The following is a 19,473-nucleotide window of genomic DNA, read 5'->3' as shown; positions in this document are numbered from 1 at the left end:
TAATATAGAATTATTACCCATGGCTAATTAACATAAACTCGCTCATATTTATAAAATCATGAAATACATTGGATCGTTACTTGAGTGTAATTCCTGATGCATCCATACTTGTAGTCATTGATCATTTTACTTGCTTTCTAGGGTAGTTTACATTTTTGCATTTAGGTATAAAACAGTTTCTCAAACCAATTCTAAGTGTTTGGCATTGCATAACAAGTGATAATTCTCTTACATTCCTAATCGCCTATATATTGTTTTCTGTGGGATTCGACCCCGACTCATAGTTGGGTAAACTATATTGCATACGACCGTGTCCATTTACTTTTTAGTAGTGGATTTGGATGTCATAAAAATTGGCGCCATTGCCGGGGAACAATTTGGCGCAATTTAGGTTGTTTGAGAAATAAGCGTAAGTGCTTTGGTCCAAACTTGTGAATATTTGTGTAATTATTTTTCTTACCTTGGTCTATTTTTCTTGTTTGTTTCTTATTTATTTTCTTAGTTTTGAAAAATGGCATCTTTTAATGAAAATTGGTCGGATGGTAGTTGTTCATACTTTGATGACCCTTGTCCTTATTGTGGAGGACCACACTCGTGGCAAAATTGTTTAAATTCTCCCGGGGTGGAATGTGCGCACAATCTCAACCCTATGAGTGGAGTAGTTGTGATAGGTGTGGTTGTCAAAATGGTCATTGGGAGTATTGTGATTATTTGTCCTTCCCTTCCCCAAGCCCCCACTATGATTATTCTACTTTTTGTGATGAAAATTATAGGGATATGGAAGTGGAAGAAGCTGAGCATGGTCAAAATGGAGAGTTCAAGCTCATATTAGAATGTCTACTTGAAGGATGAAACAAAGAGCAAAGTGCCTTGGAGGAGCTTTTGGAGAATAGTATCCAAAATGACTTGGAACTTGAAATGTTGCACTCACAAATGGGAGAAATGCTTGAAGCTTTAGAGGTCCAAAAACCCTCGGAAGTTAATGATAGCCATGAATTTTCCTTAAATATGGAAGCCGAAAATCCTTCCTTGGCACTTGATCAAAACCAAGAAGAACTCTCAAATGCTCAAAATGAGAAGATGATGCTCATGTTGGAGACCATTCTTGAAAATGAGGAGAAACACAACTTTGCACTCGAGGACTTGAAAGAAGGCTTGGCTCACAATGATGAACATATCCACTTTGGAAGATCAAATGAAAATATTGGTTGAGGCTCACTATGCCCACCAACTTGAGAGTGTGGAAGGAAGTTAAGAAGAGTCCGATTTCGAGGAAGAAAGTGATCTCTACTTTGAGGAATCAAGAATTGAACATCTGCCAACCGACTCCATGAGTGTTATTAATGCCAAGAAAAATATGGAATTAGAGTTAATCAGTGTAAATGAAAATTTGGTTGAGATTGACTCTAGTCCGGGGGAAAAAGAGGATGTAAAAATCCGAGAAGAATTGCAACTTGGAGGTTTAATGTCACATTCCAAGCATTTTTCAACATTGGAATTATGTGGTGATATGGGAATTGAACTACACGAGTCAATGAGGGATTGCGAGTAGGAAAGGCAAAAGCCATACATTTTACAATTTGAGGGAACAAGAAGGCAAAATGACATTCCTCACATGAAAGCCAAGAAATGCAAATTGAAGAAATTGAGGTTTGGCTTGATCATCAACTTACCACCCCCTGCCGCTTGTGGTCACAAGCTTGATTCCAAGTTGGGTGCCCAATTTATATCGTCCAAGTGGCGAGAAAAGTGGTAAAGTTATTTTGCATCGTGCCACGACGTTAAATGCGGTGCTTGGTGGGAGGCAATCCATTGTTTTTCAAAAATTTTAGTCATTTTTGAAATTTTATTTTTTAGAATAGTTTAGAATATTATTTGTTACTAATCTTCCAAGTTTTAGATTTTTTGGAGTTGATTTGAGCAGGTCGGAGTGATTCGGAGAGCCAAAACCAGTAGCTGCCAGAACTGTAGAATTGCAGAAAAGATTAACTCTTTGCATTCACGTTGCCATCTCGCGTTTGCATTTCCATCTCGCGTTTGCATAGGTTTAGCAAATCTTAAACCTCCACGTTCGTGTGAAGAGCACTCGCGTTCACGACCTTCAGCAATATTTACCTTCGAGTACGCGGACAACCCTCGCGAACACGTAGGGTCAAGTAATTTAAAAACACAAAAGCCTACTGGAAACGAAAATTCACCCCCTTTGCTCAAACATCAGTTCGCTCTACTCCTTAAGCCCCCAAAAAATCAAATCATCCATAATCTTCAAGTCTTTTGCAATTTTCCATCTCCATTCTCAAGGTACTTTGGGCATAAAATGGATCCGGAATACCATGAATTTGAGCACGAACATGTCTTTGGACCTGAACAAGAGGAACCCTTTGATCATAAATGATTTCTATCTGCAGCATGTGAGCGAAAATATGATGAACTCCTGTCCAAGACCATCGTCCGGGAAAGAGGCATAAACTTGGAAAAAGTCGAAGCTAAAATGCCGGGATTCTACACATGGTTGGTAGAAAGTAGGTGGATATTTTTTGCCGAGCAACCAAATAATGCCAACCACACAATAATTCTGGAATTCTATGCAAACACCTTGAGGACCGACTTCCAATGTGCCTTTGTTACTACTGTGCGGGGTGTGCAAGTTCACTTCAGCCCTGAGATAATCAATGATATTTATGGTCTTCCCAATGTTGATAACGAGGTCTACAGAGACAGAGCCAAAGCAGGAGGAAAACAGTGGCTAGTGGATAAGTTACATGATGAGGTTACCCCGAAGTGGCTGATAGTGCACAAGGGAGTTGATTCTCATGATTTCACGGCTGAGGCAAAGACATGGCTCTCCATTATCTGTTCAAGAGTGTTGACCTCAACAAATGACACTGATGTGACACTAGACAGGGCACTGATAACTGCTACTATCATGGATGAACTACCTGTGAACGTGGGGGAACACATTATCCGAGAAATTGAGGAAGCCACTCATGGGAGGTCCAAGAGCCTTTTCTTTCCATCCTTTATCACTAGACTTTTCTATGATGCTGGGGGTGCCTAAATGCCCTAATGATGTTAAGAAAAGTCCAAGAAAACCGATGATCCATCCCTTGCTAAAAAGGTGACCCAGTGACAAATAGAAAAAGAGGAGAATTGATGTTGCTTCCTCTTCATTTGGGCAATTCTCTAAGGCCACCACTGATCCCGCCGGATCCTTTGCACCTTCATCAAGGTCCTTTGATCCCATGGCACTACTCCAGTCAGGCCCTCACACTATGCACCACTTATCCAGTCAGATATATGGAGTAGATGCGCATGTTAGGCAGCTTACAGCTGGCCTTCCTACTGGCCCATGTTAGGCAGCTTATAGCTGGCTTTCCTACTGGCCCACCTGGGGCTGGCACATCAACTGGGACTGGCACATCTACTGGGGGTGCTGCCCCACCATCCATGGAGGATATGGTCAAAGAGCAAAAAGCAATCACGGGCAAGATGGAGGCCATTAACACTAGCTTGGAGAACATGAGTCGCCTGCAAGGAAAGATTGAGAAGAGGCAGAGAAAATTCAAGGAGCATGAGAAGAAGAAGAGCAAACTTCTGTCCAGGATGATGCAAAAGCTGAGTACATTTTGTGGTTCACATGAGTCAGAGGATGATGATGATGTGGACGTGGAGCTCAAATTTCCCACCACCTCGAGCTCCGATAGATGCAGTATTCAGGGAGCACTTTCCACCATTTTACTCTATCATGTTTGGTTGCATTGGGGACATTGAAACATCTTTGGTTGGGGGTGGCTTCTTGTGTAACTATGGTGCTTGTATAATTTTCAATAACTGTGGGTATGACAGATTGGTACTGTGGTTATTTTCATTTTGTTGTTATTGTATTTTCATGTGATGTGTGATATTATTATGTTTATTAGCTTCTTAACTTCTTGTTTTTATATGTATGTATGTATGTATGTATGTATGTATGTATGTATGTATGTATGTATGTATGTATGTATGTATGTATGTATGTATGTATGTATGTATGTATGTATGTATGTATGTATGTATGTATGTATGTATGTATGTATGTATGTATGTATGTATGTATGTATGTATGTATGTATGTATGTATGTATGTATGTATGTATGTATGTATGTATGTATGTATGTATGTATGTATGTATGTATGTATGTATGTATGTATGTATGTATGTATACATATATTATGTTTTAGTTACTTGATGTTAATTAGCTTCTTAAATTTTTGTTTATATAGTATGCTTTATTTTGGTGGCGATATCCTTGTTTTTCTTTATACCACAGTTCTTTTTCCGAGGATGCCAATTTTCTTTTTGAACCGGGTAATTGTAGAAAATTTTTGTTGACTTTTCCTGATGATGGATAGATACACAAATTTCTTAAGGGAATTAGTCTTGTATCTTAGATATAACTATGTTAATATTAGGAAGAATAAATGATTTGGGTTGAAGTTTGTGCCCATTGACCAAGTTGTGGCTTGCTTGGTACCAACATGATTCAAACCTCGACATGTGAATTTTTGGTTGTTGAAAAAGAAAAATAATTGAAGTAAAGATGTCATGACTTTTAGACTCAAATTTTGGCTCTTTGATTCATTAAATAGCTTCATATGCTATATGCAACCTCTTTGAGTCATTGGTTTCAATTGGATTTTGGATTTGTATTCCACTTGAGTGTTCCTGTGCCATATATGGTGAAATTTATTGTGAGTTCTTTTGCATTACTTGTAGTCTAGAACTTGCCCGAAATGTGCTTCAAGGCGAAATCATAGACTAACTTGGTTTGAAAAATGATATTAGGCCTTCCTTGGACTGCCATTGTGCCTTAAATTTTCTACCCTTGAATATTTTCCCTAGTCAACCCATTTTGAGCCTTTAACCTTGTTCTTTGGCAACCATGTTACAAGCTTTATTCCTTTATTATTTATGGATCTAGCTTTTGGTACCCTACCTCCCTAAGTACTTTGAAAGTATAAAAATAGGCTAAAAGCCTAAGTTTGGGGTGAAGGTTGGAAAAATTGTGATATGAAAGTTGTTTAAAAGGTGAAAGGTAGAAAAAAATGATAAAAAAGTGAAACCTCTCTTGATTTTGAAAAGGAAGGAAGAAAAAAATAAAATAATAATAAGAAGTTGTGAATAAAGGGAAGATTAGCTGTGGAATGAAAAGTGAAGAAAGGATGGAAAATGTTCTTGAAGGAAGTGGACTTTAATTGTAAATTTTGTAGTGCTTGGGGAGGTTTTGAGTCACTCTAACCAAATTGTGCTCTACCTTAACCAAAAGCCTAAACTACAACCCTTTAAGCCCTAATTGATATTAAACCAAGTTGTTTACATTAGTGGAGAAATACATGATGGGCAAGCCTATGGAACTACGTGTATGCATTTGAACATCTTTTTGAGAGAGAGTTGATTTTTTCCATTTGATATCCCATTTTTGTTTTGAATTAAGATTTATGAGTGTGGTATCCTCTCTTAAATGTGAGGGCACATAAAATTTGAGTTGTGAATTTAATCCCATTTCCAATCCGAAGAAATGACCAAAGAAAGATAATTGTGATAGAGAGGCAAATTTTGAAGCTTTAGTGTCATGACTTGATTTGCTACTTTGACTTGCATAATGCTTGAGCATTTGAAATGTAATGAAGTTCATGAAAAGTTTTCGGCAATTCATATGCTTTGGAGTAATTTTTGGTACCAATCGAAGTCAGGTATTTGTGCTTATAGTAGACCCTTTTTGGCTTGGCATGATATGGATGCATTGTTGAGTTAACTACTTGGGAGGAGAATTTGTCGCTTTCGTTGCTTGAGGACAAGCAATAGTTTAAGTTTGGGAGTTTGATAAGTTGGTATTTTACCAACTTATCTTGTCTTTAAACCTATACTTTTGCTATGTTTAAGTGATAAAATCATGTATTTGATGTCATTTACTTCTATTTTACAGGTTTTATGTGATTTAGAAGTAATGGTGAAGAACCAAGTGAAAACAAGTCAAAAAGGAGCTAAAATGGACAAATGGAACCTGCCAGTGAATTACTCTTCACGAACGTGAGGGCACAACGCGAACGAGAAGAAGCATGAAGCTAAGCCTTCACGAACACGAAGTACACATCGCGAGCGCAAAGAATCAGAAATAAAACCTTCACAAACGTGAAGGACCAAACGTGAACGCGATGCCTGAGGAAAGCAAACCTTCGCGAATGCGAAGGTGTGATCGCGAACGTGATGAAGAAACTGCGCGAAAAAACTGGACAGCTCTGGAATTTCACATTTTTCTCCCCAAACCATTTAATACCCAAACCAACTCATTTGTAAAGAATCTTTTTTGGCTTATTTTCAGTTCCTAAAGACAAGAGAGAACAAGTTTTGGAAGCTAGAGTTTGCACACACACTTGGGTTTTAAAGATTTCAAGCTTGTGGTTAAGGATTTCTTACCCATTTATGTTTATTTCTTCATTTCCTTGCTTTGTATTGAATATTTAAGTGTGTAGTATTTATTTCCAACACTTGAATCTTGTTTATGGAAATATTCATAGTTAAAGTGTGGATTAAATACCTTGTTGTGCTTATATATTGAATGATTTTTATTCTTTTATGAAGTGAGTTACTGTTACTTTAATTATTCTTGTTCTTTAATTTTTCCAAAGGGATTAGCTAACCCTAGGACTCACCCATTAACTCCGAATTAATTTTGGAAAAGATAATTTGGCATTGGGAAAGATTAATTAACAAGAACTTGAGGTTTTAACCCTCATTTTATGTATTCTACCTAGGGATAAGATTGAACTACTTGTAGCCATATCCGGGAGTACTTAATATCTTAATTGTTTTAGGGAGAATTCAATTAGGAAGTCTTGTTAGTCTTTGGAAGAAGCTAATATAGAATTATCACCCGTGGCTAATTAACATAAACTCGCTCATATTAGTAAAATCATGAAATACATTGGATCTTTACTTGAGTGTAATTCCCGATGCATCCATACTTGTAGCCATTGATCATTTTACTTGCTTTCTAGGTTAGTTTACATTTTTGGATTTAGGTATAAAACATTTTCTCAAACCAATTCTAAGTGTTTGGCATTGCATAATAATTGATAATTCTCTTACATTCCTAATCGCCTATATATTGTTCTCTATTGGATTCGACCCCGACTCATAGTTGGGTAAATTATATTGCATGCGTCCGTGTCCATTTACTTTTTAGTAGTGGATTTGGACGTCATCAATACCCTCAATATAGATGCCAAAACTACTTCACTCGGGACATAAAGGTTCTGGCCAAACATAAATGACTCCAGTCACAAGGCTGTACCAGCCAAACTAACGTGACTTGGGGATGCCCGAACGTCGCTATAAATCAGAGGCCTTCAATTACTCCGAATATACTTCGGAAAGAACCGGTTAAACAGGCTACCCTCGACATAGGCAAAAGAGCTTCGATCATGTCAGCTCCTAAACACTGGCTTTGAGATACTCAGCATCGGAGCCAAACCTCTCGAGGTGCTCGATCATTGCCATATAACGACTTACAATCGAGGTTTTTTATTAAACCGTCGAAGAGTCAGGCAAACACTATTTCAAAAATCCTTATCGAGGGAAAAATAAAGCCTACATAAAAGGTCGCATCGACCCAAGGCGTAAGAGCCACTATAGCCAGCCCACATACAAAATGTCGTATCGACCTAATGCGTAAGAGCCTAAGGGCCAGCTCTAAATTCAAAAACTTGAGGGTTGAATGAGCTCGAGTCAAAACCCGATTCATAAACTGAACCCAAAATAGTTAACTAAATATGCCTAAGAGCAAAAGCATAAAAACCATTGTCGCAACTTATACTAATAGGTCGCATCGACCAAGCGCGTAAGAGCTTACGAGCCAGCTTAATGAGCCTTAGGGCCATACCCCGAATCTAAGGATTCCATCTAGAACCAGTTCATCTGGCTAAAATCAAGTCAAAAAGAAATGCAGTAGAAACAAAACCGTGAGGTTTCCTCTTTATACATACATGCGAAAAAATATGAGCTCCATTTACAACATACTTTGAAAGTACTATATGCAGAAACAGAAAAGGAAATATACGTCCCCCTTCTGGGACTATGGCCCGACAACCCCATCCTCGCCATCCTCGACATCAGACAGAAGAAATTTAGCATTGTATTCTTCCGTCTTCGCTTGCTTGATCTCTTCCGAGAGGTCGAAACCCCTAGCATGAATTTCCTCGAGGGTTTCCCTCTGAGATTTACACCTCATGTACTCTTTATTATAGCTCTCAAGATCAAGAACCTTCCTCATCTCAGCTCTAGCATCAGTAGCGCCCTTCAAATAGGCCGCCACTTTCTGGTCAGTCTTAGTGCGGTTCATTATAGCCTCAGACCGGGCATTCACAACCTCGACATTCGCCTTCAAAAATTCATACTCGAGCCTTGTGATCATATTTCCTCGGACAGAATCATTCGCACGAGCGCTCCAGATTTGCACCTCGAGGGCCAAAGCCTTAGCCAAAGCACCTTCCCTGGCCGCAATTTGGGCATCTACCTGAGCCTTCAACTCGTTAAACTCACGTTTGACCCGGCCAACTTCACCCCAAAGTCGTTCCAACTCCTATATTTTGCTCTCCAACTGAAATATCAAAACATTAATCTCCGAAAATGAAAGGGGGAGCATACATCAACACAAAATGCAGGTTACTTGTCTTTCGAGGAAGCTTTCGCAGTTCCGACTTCGATCCGCCTCATGTCGCATGTATACCAGCTCACCTTTCTTTCTCGTACAAAGGAGCCTAAGGGATTTATCCCTATCCAAAGCTTTCCACAGCCTGGCCTCATGGCGAAGCAGCTCGGACTTAAGCTTGTCAAAGGCCTGCAAATGAAAATTCAATAAGAAAGGGAGGGCGCGAAACCAAGGTAAGCCTATACTGGCTACCAAAGCTCACCATAAAGCCAAGCCACTGAACCTCACCAACAGCCGAGCCAACGTTCGATGGCCTAGTGTCCCCCAAAGTGCCTTTGGTAGGAGAAGAGGAAGGTGCCGCATGGCCCTTGTCCATCGAAGTACCTTCGATGGGGACGGGAAATGTTCTTTCAAAACCAGAAGCCTCCGAAGCCGGAAGATCAGTGACTTTCCTCTTTTGAACCTCAGAGAAGGACTCTCCCCGCCATAAGCATCCTCACACCTCAGAGACTCTTTCCGTTTATTATCGATCCTCGACCTTGAGGTCGGCAATCTCTCCTACTCCAGGGCACGACCTCATCTCAGAAAAACCTCCAACACCTGCAGTGGTAGAGTTAGTACGCTGAAAAGAAAATACCTTTTTGAGGAAGCGAGCCACGAAACACCTACCGTGATGCTTTGCCTCCCATCTCCCCTTGGACAGGTCTCACCACTTGCGCTTATCAAAGGTCGAACAAGCTACCAGCTTACAGGACCATTCAGCCAGATCAGGGACCTCATTCGGCAACCAAGGAATCGCTACAAAGAATGAAATAAAAAGATGCCTTTATAGAGCCCACCTCCACTATGAACAAAGCGATAAAACTACAAGTGTACCACTTGTGAAATTCCATTTCTCAAGAAATGGAAAATACTCTCCAGGGATAATATCGACTGTCCGTACTCGAACAAACTGGCTCATCCACCCTCGGTCCTTGTACTCTTCGCGGTTAACGGCAGGGGACCGAGTGGATCGACGCCAGAGAGTAATCAAGCCCCCGTAGTGTAAAGGCCGATATAACCTATCGAGATGACTAAGGGTGAATTCGAGCCCGACCTTCGCAAAATACCTTATCATTAACACTATCTTCCAAAGGGATGGGTGAGCCTGCGCCAGGGTAACTTGATACCTCGTAAAGAATTCAAGCCCGACCCTATCAGGGGTCCCGACACAAAAGGATATGTATACATACTCAAAAACCCCTCGACATGGGTCATGATGCTCTCTCGGGGAAGGTACCTGCAGTACCACTCCTTCTCCCCATCTGCAGTATTTCCTAATCATCTCGAGATGTTCCCCCTTTATTAAAGAGATGAACCTCGATGCATGCTCCCGATGCACTTGAACGTTGGGAGGTCCCTCTAACATAAAATCTCTCCTCGAGAAAAAACACCTCGAGGCCCGCTCACTGGGTACCAGTAGTGTACCACCGATCGGACATGAGAAAGAGGCATAACTCCCCTCTCTTTGATGGGCGAATGTCGATGTAGCAGCCATGGCTGCGGTAAAATAGGAAGAGGAGGATGAAGGTTTAGGCAAAGGAAAAAAGTTCTATGAGAGGGATGATTGACTAGAGTAGCAGAATCTCCAGTTAGGAAGTGAGCGAATGCATATATAGATGCAAGCGACGACTGTTCACCTATCCAGAAGACCAATTAATTCTGACCATGACAACACTATTTTTTGGGAAATGCACTAGCAGGACCACCCCGGGTGCCCCACTATAAGGCCGCATGAATGATCCTATCACACAATGTTCTTGAGGTATTTAGACCCTGAGGTTCCCTGCTATCATAAGCATCAGTACCAAAGGAGCTATCCGCCTAATTTCGAGATGGTGCCCGAACTCGAGGACCCCGATTACTCCAAGTATGGGCTCCAAAGAGCCAACATCAAAATTTGAAGGCTTTGGGTTAAAGGAAAATTGACGCAAGAAATGAGAACTCTATGAAATAAGATAACTACTCAAAACAGTGGAATCTCCAAAAGGGCGAAGACAACCCTATATATAGGAAAAGTAACGGCCACTTGCCTGCCACAAAGGTCGACTAAAAACATTGGCTAAAGCTTTTTGTTGCTTTGGAAAGATATGCCGGTGGAATCGCCTCGGTCATTTCATAACCGTTTCCCACACTCAACGCCGCCATACGAGGTTTCGAGGTTAGAGATCCTGCATCACTGCAAGTCACGAGATGCTACCCAATCTCGAGGACCTCTATCAAAAGGAAGTTTGGCTCCAGGAAGCCATTGGCATCATTGCAAGTCCCGAGATGGTACCCGATCTCGAGGACCTCCATCAAAAAGAAGTTAGGCTCTAGGAATCCATAGGCATCACTGCAAGTCCCGAGATGGTACCCGATCTCGAGGATCTCCATCAAAAAGAAGTTAGGCTCTAGGAATCCATTGGCATCATTGCAAGTCCCGAGATGGTACCCGATCTCGAGGACCTCCATCAAAAAGAAAACAGGCTCCAAGAGACCAATGCCCTCACTATAAGTACCGAGACGGTACCCGATCTCGAGGACCTCTACCAGGAAGAAGTCATGCTCCAAGGGGCCATTGATATCATTACAAGACTCGAGATAGTACCCGATCTTGAGGGCTTCTCTCATGAAGAAAATAAGCACTTAAACTCTACTCATATGGGCTTGGCCTCGGGGTACCATCTAAACCCGGGTAGACCCTCATCTGGGATCTATCTACAATGCCCTAAGGCTATCTACACTAAGTTCAGAACAAGTTTCCAGATGGCCCAAGTTTGAGCAAACCCCCACTCTAGGACTGTTCTCGAAAGCCTAAATGCAGTCTCTATTCTCGGGCTTCCGAGCGAATCCCCCCTCGAAGATTATCTTAAGGTCTAAAGGCTAAGTCTCAGTGTGAGGGTTCAAATCCCTACTCTTATTCAACTCGAAGTCAGGGTCGCGACGACCTGAGTTTATCAGTCTAATCCAAGCTCGGTCCAAGGAACGGCAAAGGGTTCTGCGGGGAGCCGTGTTAATCAATCAAAAGTTAGAAGGAGTACTAACACTCAGGCTCAATATTTTCACCAATCGGTGGAGTCATGCACTCAGATTCTTCACAGGCGTAGATAAAGGGAAATATAGCATACTTCAGAGACAAATTGAAGGAACATTTTATATTCATAAACACTTGATTACAAAAGCCCATGAGTGGTCCTTACATATGATTATAAAAGCCCACGAGGGGTCCTTACACAAAAACAAAGAAGCAAAAAGGTATATATATAAGAAAATCCTAGAGTCTAATCTAATCTCGGGGATACATCCTCGGCGGCAGTATCTTCGAGCATCACCTCCTCGGGGGTCTCATCTCGATCCTCCAGAATGATATCTCTGAGGGCAAATATGAAGAAGAGGAAAGTGACGCAGAAGAAGCAGAAAGGGATGAAGAAGTGGCTGGGTGAAAAACCTAGCTAGTATGGATTTTGCCAACACTACTATTGTGAGGCCACTTCTTGAGACGTTACACCGGTGCGGGATGCAACAATTAGTAGATAGTACCACCTCACTCCACGGAAAGCAAAAGAGTAAGGCACCGCACCGAGTAGTCGGGGGAGGTGAGCAGCGATGTAAAGTCCGAACACCCTCCTTAGCAGTGGTGAAGAGTCCAAACATTTTCCCGAGTCGGAAGAGATCAGCCCTCTATCTCCTCATCTCGAACCAACAACAACAACAACAACAACAAGTTGGTGTAATCTCGCTCGGTGAGGAAGAGCCCCACAAAAAGGCCATGACATAACTGAAGAGAAGCCGCCATGCAACTTTGAGGTCACGAGCCTAAGACATGGGAAGTGACAATGGATAAGGATGGAGAGAAGAAGAGGTAAGAGGCTGATTGAAGAACATTTGAATGAAGAATTGATTCCAGGAGGCTCCCATTTATAGAAAGGGTGGCGGTGTAACCGACGGCGCCATCAACATCCTTGAAAGACGCACCGATAGACGCAATCAATGCATTTTTGGGAGCTGAACCAGTGACGACATTATCGCTCTGAAGAATAAGAATCGACAGTGCATTGAACGATTCTGGAAAGATAAAATAACAGGACGTCTCGGTTATCATGAAGGCTTGCGTCATCAGTATGGCATCATCGCGGGAAATTCGAAGAGATAGAGATAAAAATCATTTCTTATCATTCTACTCTAAGAAACGCGGGGACTATCTGTATACGGTAAAATCAGAGGGTCCAATTTCCCATCGTTATGATGCATCATAAGCACATCTCGAAGGCTCGAGACCACGGTCGAGTTTTATCCCTCGAGGACTATCGACGCCCAATCTCGAGGCAGTATAGACCGACAGTGGTAGAAAAGAAGTGGGGAGTTCCCAAGGCGTGTAGCTAGAGCCGACAAGGTCTGTCAGGCTAGTTTGAGCCCTCATCATGGCATTAACTAGCTATCCCATCTACATATCTCTGGAATAAATGTATTTGTACTATGTTAGGAGTTTCCATCATATATAAAGGGTACCCTTCTCATTTTATAAATATCTGTTGCTCCATACAAAATACACAAGAATATTCTCTCTGCTCTCTAACATATTCTCTTAATATTATTGCTTCCATTTATTGCCTGTATTTATTGTGTTCCATTTATTGTTCTTCATTTATTGCTTATTATTAGCCATAAAGAGTCGTCATTGATTTTATTCTATCTGTTAGTCTCCATTGACTACCCTCGATAGCTCCCCATCAAGCATTATACTCGGCCCCGAGGCCCCGAATAAGCAAGCTCGAGGCTCCGATCCACAGCCATTCAGTTTGATTATCACCTTGCTTTCAATCTCTTGTCTCATTTCCAAATCTCTCACATAGCATCAACTGCCTAACAACTAGCATAAAAATAGATCACGTATTTTTAGAACCACTAAATCAAATTTAACTGTTATTACCATTTTCATGGTAAACATTTCTGCTGAACCACGAGAATAGCATACGTGAGGAAACCTGTCCAAAAGACATATATACATAAACGTGCAAAATACGTAGGGCAAACCGACAAGGCTGCTATAGACAACTACATATCCAAAACTGAAAGCCGACAAGGCCACATACTATCCAACTATACATACTGTCTACAGACCTCTAATAGAAAATACAACTGTACAAGGACGGGACTAGGCCACGTCATACCCATATATGTATACAAGCATATCGTACCAAAATTAAAAGTAACTCCGGATCAAGTGGAGCATGCCAAGTCTCGCTGATCAAGGATCCCATGAACATGAACTGTTAGCTTGTCTACATGCACCTGCGAGCATGAAACGCATGCCTCGGGATATATAATGCATGAAAATCAGTACATAAAAGACATAGACGAAACATGGAATAAAGAATTCCACTTGTAAGTCAAAATAACTTTGTAAATCCTGAAAAATTTATAATGTCGTGCACGTACATATAAATGTTGTGTCATGCATAGATATAGGTGTACATAATATCATTAATCCTATGAGGGAATCCAATCATGTCACAACCCTAAACCCGGATCCGGTCATGATGGCGCCTCTTGTAAAGACAAGGCGAGCCGACACATTCCCACTTCAAGTTTAAGCAATTAAAATAATAAGTATTAAGTCTTAAACATGATAAAATCCCAAAATAAGCAGTGAACAACATAGTTTGCGGAATTAAAACCAACACGGACCGACATCGGGGTGTCACTAGTCATGAGCATCTATCAATTTACTACAAGTCTCAAGAGTCTACACAACTATTATAGAAACACTAAATAGAGAAAAGAAATGAGATAAGGGGGAGAAGCACGGGGCTGCGAACGCCTAGCAGCTACCTCGTGAACTCCGGAATCTGCTGAAAGCTCTCAACCCTCGCCAGTAGGACCTGAAATGCCTGAATCTGCACACGGGGGTGTAGGGAGTAAGTGAGTACTCTAACTCACTGAGTAATAATCATAAATAAAGACTAAGAAATATGAAATCATGTAAGGCACATCACAGGCTATAAGGAAGTAGTAAAAACCAGTAAAAAGTAATGAAATAGTGAAAATATATAGAGTCACTTTAGTTCAGTTTAAACTTCTTAAAATCCCCTTTTAAACAGTTAATCAAATAAAAGACAGGCAACAAGAAAAGGTAAACACACAAGGAACCGCCCCTCGGGCACAATATCAACAGAATTAGCCCCTCGGTCAACACATGAAACAATACCAGCCCCTCGGGCTATATCTCACATCACAATGGGTACCCGCGCTCACTGGGGTGTGCAGACTCATGGAGGGTCCCCTTACGGCCCAAGCGCAATATCAAGCCATCTCGTAGCATCATCACTAGGCTGTCGGCCTCATATCAACAAGCCACTTTGTGGCGTACAAATCTCAGGCCCTCGGCCTCATAACCTTAATTAGGTGTTTCCTCACAACATAGGCCCTCGGCCTTACTCAGTCAAAATTATCACAAGCCACTCAGGCAACAGTAAAACATGACGTTCAGCGCAAAATATCATTTAAAATATCATTTTAAGTGTAAAAGTAGAGTAGACATGGCTGAGTAATGAAATAGTAGAATATAGCATGATTGAGTACAAATATAAAGTCAAAACAGTGAGGAAATATCAGTAAAAATCCCTAAGAGTTCAAATAGTTGGCATTCGGCCCAAATATGGCATTCATCCCAAAACATGATGATAGCAAATAGTTTTCAGTCATTCAGGACAGACTAAGTCACAATCCCCAACAGTGCACGACCCCACGCTCATCATCTAGCGTGTGCGTCACCTCAATATAGCACCACGATGTGCAATCCGGGGTTTCATACCCTCAGGACAATATTTACAATCATTACTAACCTCTACCCGGTCCAAATCTCTAGCTCGCAATGCCTTTGCCCCTCGAATCGGCCTTCGGATGCTCCAAATCTAACCAAAATTAGTGCAAAACCATCAAAATATTCTAAGGGAACAAAACCCACTCGAAAGAAATCAAATTACAACACAAATCCTTAAATTGGCTAAACCCGACCTCGGGCCCACATCTCGGAATTCGATAAAATTTATATCAATGAACTCCTTATCACTCCCCGACTTCATTCATACCAAAAGAATCAAAATTCAACCACAAACGACCCCTCAAATCCCAAATTCTATGTCTCCAATTACAAGCCCTAGTTCTTCAATATTAGGCTTAATTTCCATGTATAATTAGGTAGATTCACATTAGAATCGAGTATAAAGTCCATGAATCTTACCTCCAAGTGTTTCCCCGTGAATCCCTCTTTAATCCTCTCCAAAAAGCTCCAAAATCGCTCAAAAATGTTGGAAGTTAACGCCAAAATCGCGGAGCACAAATTAACTTTGACCAAAAATCTTCCTTCGCGAACGCTTCCAGACCCTCGCGAATGCGATGGTTCCTCAGACTGACCTTCGCGAACATGCTCCCCTTCTCGCAAACGCGATGAACAACTCAACCTCAAACCCAGCTGCCCAACTTCCTCTACGCAAATGCGAAGCCTCCCTCGCGAACGCAATGCACACCATTCCAGCCCTTCGCGAACGCGGAGCCTTCCTTTCCAACACGAAGGCTAAATCCTCAGCCTCCTCAACTAACCCTTCGCGAACTTGAGGGCCTACTCGCGAACGTGAAGGCCATTTCTCTGCAACATTGAACAACAATTTTTTGCAACTCTCAACATCCAGAAATGATCCGATTGACCACCTGAAACTCACCTGAGGCCCCTGGGACCTCAACTAAACATGCCAACATATCCCATAACATCATTCAAATTTGTTCCAAATCTTCGGAACTCTCAAAACAACATCAAAACACCAAATTCGCATCGGATTCATGCCTAAGAATTCCAACATCTTCTAAATTATGCTTTTGATAAAAAACCCAACCAAGCCACGTCCGAATGACCTAAAATTTTGCACACACATCCCAAATGAAACAACGGAACTACTACAACTCTTGGAATTCCAATCTGACCCCTATATCAAAATCTCACCTATCAACCGGAAAACGCCAAACATCCAATTTCACCAATTCAAGCCGAAATCTACTCCGGACATTCAAAACACATTCTGATCACGCTACTATGTTAATCACCTCCCAAAGCTATCCGAACCATCGAAACTCATATCTGAGCCCTCTAACACATAAGTCAACATCCGGTTGATTTTTCCAATTTAAGCTTCCTCAAAAGAGACTAAGTGTCTCAAACCTTACCAAATCCTTTCCGAACCCGAGCCAACCAACCCGATCACATATAGAACCGATAGACAAAACAATAAGAAGCAGAAATAGGGGAAATGGAGCGGTAACTCATGAAACGACTGGCCGGGTTGTCACATCCTCCCCCTTTTAAACAAACGTTCGTCCTCGAACGAGTCAAGAAACATACCTGAAGCCTCAAACAAGTGAGGATATCTGCTCTGCATTTCCCACTCGGTCTCCCAGGTAGCTTCCTCCATGGACCGACCTCTCCACTGCACTTTCACTGAAGCTATATCCTTTGATCTCAACTTTCGAACCTAATGCTCTAAAATAGCTGTTGGCTCCACATCATAAGTCAAATCACCATCCAACTGAACCGTGCAGAAATCTAGAACATGAGACGGATCCTCAATATACTTCCGGAGCATAGAAACATGAAATACCGGATGCATACTCGACAAGCTGGATGGCAAAGCAAGCTCATAAGCCACCTCCCCAATCCTCCGAAGCACCTCAAAAGGCCTAATGAACTGAGGACTCAATTTATCCTTCTTCCCAAACCTCACGACACCCTTCATGGGCGAAACCTTCAATAGAACCTTCTCACCAACCATTTAGGACACATTCCGAACCTTCCTGTTAGCATAACTCTTTTGCCTCGACTGCGCTGTACGAAGCCTCTCCTGAATTACCTTTACCTTTTCTAAAGCATCCTGCTCCAAGTCTGTCCCCAATAGCCTAGCCTCACCCGGCTCAAACCAACCAACTGGAGATCTACATCGCCTCCCATACAAAGCCTCATATGAAGCCATCTGCATACTCGACTGGTAGCTGTTGTTATAAGCAAACTTTGCAAGTGGTAGAAACTGATCCCATAAACCTCCGAAATCGATGACACAAGCACGCAACATTCCTCCAATATCTGAATAGTGCGCTCAGACTAACCGTATGTTTGAAGGTGAAAAGCTGTGCTCAACTCAACCTAAGTACCCAACTCTCGCTGCACCGACCTCCAAACTGGGAAGTAAACTGAGTGCCCCTATCTGAAATGATGGTTATTGGGACACCATGCAAACGAACAATCTCCCGAATATAGATCTCTGCCAACCGCTCTGAAGAATATGTAGTACATATAGGAATAAAGTGTGCGGACTTGGTCAGCCGATCCACAATCACCCAAATAGCATCGAACTTATTCAATGTCCGTGGGAGCCCCACTATAAAGTCCATGGTGATTCGATCCCACTTCCACTCTGGAATATCCATCTGCTGAAGCAAGCCAGTCGGTCTCTGGTGCTCATACTTTACCTGCTGGCAATTGAGACACTGAGCTACAAATCCCACAATGTCTTTCGTCATTCTCCTCCACCAATAATATTGTCTTAGATCCTGATACATCTTCGTGGCACCCAGATATATGGAATACTGCGAGCTATGGGCCTCCTCCAGAATCAACTCCCGAAGCCCATCCATATTCGGCACACAAATCCAGCCCTGCATCCTCAACACCCTATCATCACCAATGATCACATCTCTGGCATCATTATGCCGAACTCTATCCTTAAGGACAAGCAAATGTGAATCATCATACTAGCATTCTCTGATGCGATCATATAAGGAAGACCAAGAAACCACACAAGCCAATACTCGACTGGGCTCCGAAATATCAAACCTCACGAACCGATTGGCCAAAGCCTGAACATCAACTGCAAGAGGTCTCTCCCCAACTGGAATTATGCCAAACTTCACATACTCACCACCTTTCGGCTCAAAGCATCGGCCACCACATTGGCCTTCCTCGGATGGTACAATATAGTGATATCATAATCCTTTAGCAACTCCAACCATCTCCACTACCTCAAATTGAGATACTTCTGTTTGAACAAGTGCAGGAGGCTACGATGATCAGTAAACACCTCACAAGACACACCGTACAAGTAATGCCTCCAAATCTTTAACATGAACTATGGCAGCCAACTCTAAATCATGAACGGGGTAGTTCTTCTCATGAGGCTTCAACTGACGAGAATCATAAGCAATAAATCTACCCTCCTACATCAATACACACCCAATACCAACTCTCTAAGCATCACAATACACGATATATGAACCTGAAGCTGATGGAAAAACTAACACTGGAGCTATGGTCAAGGCTGTCTTGAGCTTCTGAAAGCTCTCCTCATACTCATCCGACCATACAAATGAAGAACCCTTCTGAGTCAACTTGGTCATGGGCAATGCGATAGATGAGAATCCATGAACAAACCGGCGGTAATAACCCGCCAAACCAAGAAAGCTATGAATCTCTGTGGCTGAGGACGGTCTAGGCCAACTCTGAACCACCTATATCTTCTTCGGATCAACCAGAATACTCTCGCTGGACACCATGTGCCCCAAGAAAGCCACTGAACTGAGCCAAAACTCACACTTGGAGAATTTTCAATTTCTCCTCCCTCAATCTCTGCAATACAACTCTTAAGTGCTCCGCGTGCTCCTCTTGACTACGGAATACACCAGAATATCATCAATGAAGACTACGACAAATGAGTCGAG

This window comes from Nicotiana sylvestris, chromosome 2 (genome assembly GCF_000393655.2).
Source record: "Nicotiana sylvestris chromosome 2, ASM39365v2, whole genome shotgun sequence".
Lineage (NCBI taxonomy): Eukaryota > Viridiplantae > Streptophyta > Magnoliopsida > Solanales > Solanaceae > Nicotiana > Nicotiana sylvestris.
The sequence above is the reverse complement of the archived record's forward strand: the minus strand, read 5'-3'. Positions refer to the sequence as shown.